The sequence below is a fragment of the Microtus ochrogaster genome, unplaced genomic scaffold (genome assembly GCF_000317375.1).
Source record: "Microtus ochrogaster isolate Prairie Vole_2 unplaced genomic scaffold, MicOch1.0 UNK59, whole genome shotgun sequence".
NCBI lineage: Eukaryota > Metazoa > Chordata > Mammalia > Rodentia > Cricetidae > Microtus > Microtus ochrogaster.
The window spans coordinates 258,180-262,454 of NW_004949157.1; positions in this window are offsets into that span (position 1 = coordinate 258,180).

A 4,275-nucleotide genomic window follows, 5' to 3' on the forward strand; every position below is an offset into this window, starting at 1 on the left:
CTTAAATATTTATTACTCATTTTATACCAAATATTCTCTGATATACCAATGGTTTAGCAGTAAATTTGCCCCATATATTTCACAAAACTACCTTTTAACATGCTAAACTATTAAATGCTATACAATAGTTTTGATGGATTCTTTATATCCCACATTTTAAAAATCTTTGTTTGAGGGAGCTAAATTTTACAGATGTCAAGTTACTTATGAACATCACATAGATAGTGAAAATAAAATCTGGGCCAAGTTCATAACCCAATTTTGCATTTGACTTTCAGAGTAAATTCAGGAAATGACTTTGTTCTTTTTACAGGAATCATGCACTATATTTGAGAAGGAAATGTTACTGAAAGCAAATTGGAAGATGACCAAAAACAGCTACTGACCCCAATCTTGCTTGTTTAATTGTTTAGGATTTAATAGGCATTCATTGATTGTTGTGTCTCCCATTCTTCCGTCAGAGAGATACTAAAGATTGTATGAGAATTAAAATAGCTAATATGCTTAGAGGTGATATTTGGGAAGGGACTTTATTTAGAAAAGTCTTAACAAAAAATGTGAATATGTATTTTGAACCTTTATGAGAAACATTTTAAGATCAAAATAATTTGACAATGAAGTTAAGCAGTATATATTTTTAGCATGGTATGTCATCATTTCATTGCAGAACATTTTTGAGTACCCTATCCACCACTTCATAACTACACAGGAAGTTAGCATTTGAAAATAATTATAGTCATTATTGACACATTTCTAGTTTTGAGAAAAATATGGTCCTAATATGCCATCAACATAACATAATGAGAACAATAAGTTTCAAACTAACTTTCTATGGCAATTTTACTCATATCCTTCCTCTCCCCTTATCTCTCTTTTTCTACTGCATTTTTTGTTTCCTTTGTTTTGCTAATACATGAATTTAACTTCTGATTATCCTATAGCAGCTCATAGAATTTTATTCTGACATATGGGACTACTTTTCCAATTACTAACTGGACTACTCCATTTGCATAAAACAGAGACAATACTTCTGTATAACAACAACAAAAATATTTTCACCTATATGCCTGCACATTTTGAAAGAACCTAAACCAATTGTCATCACCTCCTCTATATCTCAAAGATTGCAAAATCCTCAGTTCTTTACTGTATATAACTCACTGCCAATTTTTGCTTGCACATCAATTACCCCTCTGAATACAATGTTTTATTTAATATTCACTGCTTACATAAATTTTTAAATAGTCCCATGTTAGTATTCTTTCTCCCCATAAAAATTAACCTTTTAGAAAAAAAATTCTGAGAGTTCCACTCTCTTCTTAAGACATATCAGCATATGTCCATGATCTTAAACTTCAAACTTCTAAATGTATAATTCATGAGCATTCATTTTATCCTAACTAACCAATTTTTCACAGGTTAGAACATTCAGGTGTAATCTTAATTCATGGGTAGTCATGGGTTTTATGTGAAGTAATGACATGGTAAAAATTGTATAAGGCATCAAAGCTACAGAGAAACCTTGTCTCAAAAAAATGTATATTAGAAATTTTTCTGTAGTAAAAGAGTGAAAAAGACTGGAGTGAGTTATTCCCTTGCATTTCCCATTTCTTTTTCCTGGAGTATATAACATCCCAATTCATTTTAAGTGCACCGTTCTCCATTTAAATTACTCTTCTTGACTGACCTTTAGATTATATGTTCAAAATGAGTATTGGGGTTTCATTATATATTATTGTGAGGAATTTTGATTCTTCTCTAAGCAATGTCAATATGAGCAGAGTTAAAATTTGCCTTACATTATCTTTTATTCTTTTATTAAAAAAATTATAAGAATCTCATGCTCTACCAACTGAGCTAGGAGCATTGGGTGGGGGGAGAAGGGAGAATGGAAAGGGAAGAGGAGGGCAGAAGGAGAGGAGGGAGAAAAACTTGAGGGAAAAGGATAGTCGAGATGGCAGGACAGAGATAAGAGCAAGAAAGGGATATTTTGATTGAGAGAACCATTATGGGGTAAAAAATAAATATGATACTAGAGAAATTCCCAGGAATCCACAAGGATGACCCCAGCTAAGACCTTAAGCAATAGAGGAGGTGCTGCCTGAACTGGCCTTGTCCTGTAGTCAGATTGATGAATATCTTAAATGTCACCATAGTACCTTCATCTAGCAACTGATGGAAACAGAGGCAGAGACCCACAGCTCCCAAAGTCCAGTTGAAGAGTGGGAGGAGTGAGAATATGAGCAAAGAGGTCAAGACCATGATGGGGACACCCACTAAAACAGTTTACCTGAGCTAAAGGGAGTGCACCAACTCCAGCCAGACTGGGAAGGAACCAGCATAGGTATAAACTAGTCCTTTGAATGTGGGTGATAGTTGTATAGCTGGTGCAGACTGTGGGGCTAATGGAAGTGGCAACAGGATTTATCCCTACTGCTTATACTGGCTTTTTGGAACATATTCTCTTTGTATGGATACCTCGCTCAGCCTAGATAAAGGAGGGAGGGCCCTGGATTTTCCCCAAAATCAATGTGCCTTACCCTCTCTGTGGAGTGAAAGTGGGGTGGGCTGCAGGATACGTGGAGGGGATGGCAGGATGATAGAGTGGAAACTGGTATTGGTATGTAAAATGAAAAAAGAGTTTGTATTTTTTTTTTTTTTGGTTTTTCGAGACAGGGTTTCTCTGTGGCTTTGGAGCCTGTCCTGGCACTAGCTCTGTAAGACCAGGCTGGTCTCGAACTCACAGAGATCCGCCTGCCTCTGCCTCCCAAGTGCTGGGATTAAAGGCGTGTGCCACCACCGCCCGGCTAAGAGTTTGTATTCTTTTATGTTATTTTATCTTTTTTTTCGAAGCTGAGGTCCGAACCCAGGGCCTTGTGTTTGCTGGGCAAGTGCTCTACCAATAAGCTAAATCCCTGAACCCATTTGTTTTCTTTTTTTATTATTATTTATTAAAGATTTCTGTCTCCTCCCTGTCACCGCTTCCCATTTCCCTCCCCCTCCCCCAATCAACCGCCCCCCTCTCACCAGCCCAAAGAGAAGTCTGGGTTCCCTGACCTGTGGGGAGTCCAAAGACCTCACACCTCCTTCCAGGTCTAGTAAGGTGAACATCTAAACAGCCTAGACTCGCACAAAGCCAGTTCATGCAGTAGGATCAGAAACCCAATGCCATTCTTCTTGAGTTCTCAACAGTCCTCATTGTCTGCTGTGTTCAGTGAGTCCTGTTTTATCCCATGCTTTTTCAGACACAGTCCACCTGGCCTTGGTGAGTTCCCCATAGAACATCCCCAATGTCTCAGTGTGTGGGTGCTCCCCTCATGCTCCTGAGTTCCTTGCTCATGCTCTCTCCTTCTGCTCCTGATTTGGACCTTGGGGTTGCAGTCCGGTGATCCAATGTGGGTCTCTGTCTCTGCCTCCTTTCATCGCCTGATAAAGGTCAATATCCAGGAGGATGACTATATGTTTTTCTTCGCGTTCACCTTCTTATTTAGCTTCTCTAGGATCAAAAATTATAGGCTCAATGTCCTTTATTTATGGTTAGAAACCAATTATGAGTGAGTACATCCCATGTTCCTCTTTGTGGGTCTGGCCTACCTCACTCAGGATAGTGTTTTCTATTTCTGTCCATTTGCATGCAAAATTCAAGAAGTCATTGTGTTTTACTGCTGAGTAGTACTCTAATGTGTATATATTCCATACTTTCTTCATCCCATTCTTCCATTGAAGGGCATCTAGGTTGTTTCCAGGTTCTGGCTATTACAAACAATGCTGCTATGAATATAGTTGAACAAATACTTTTGTTGTATGATAGGGCATCTTTTGGGTATATGCCCAAGAGTGGTATTGCTGGGTCCAGGGGTAGGTTGATCCCAAATTTCCTGAGAAACGGCCACACTGATTTCCAAAGTGGTTGCACAAGTTTGCATTCCCACCAGCAATGAATGAGTGTACCACTTACACCACAACCTCTCCAGCAAAGGCTAACATTGGTGCTTTTGATTTAAGCCATTCTGACAGGTGTAAGATGGTATCTTAAAGTTGTTTTAATTTTCATTTTCCTGATTGATGTGGGAGTGATTTCTTATTAATAAAGAAACTGCCTATACTCATTTGATAGGCCAACCCTTAGGTGGGTGGAGTAAACAGAACAGAATGCTGGGAGAAAGAAGCTGAGTCAAGGAGTCGCCATGGTTCTCCCACTCCAGACAGACACAGGTTAAGATCTTTCCTGGTAAGTGCACCTCGTGGTGCTACATAGATTATTAGAAATGGGTT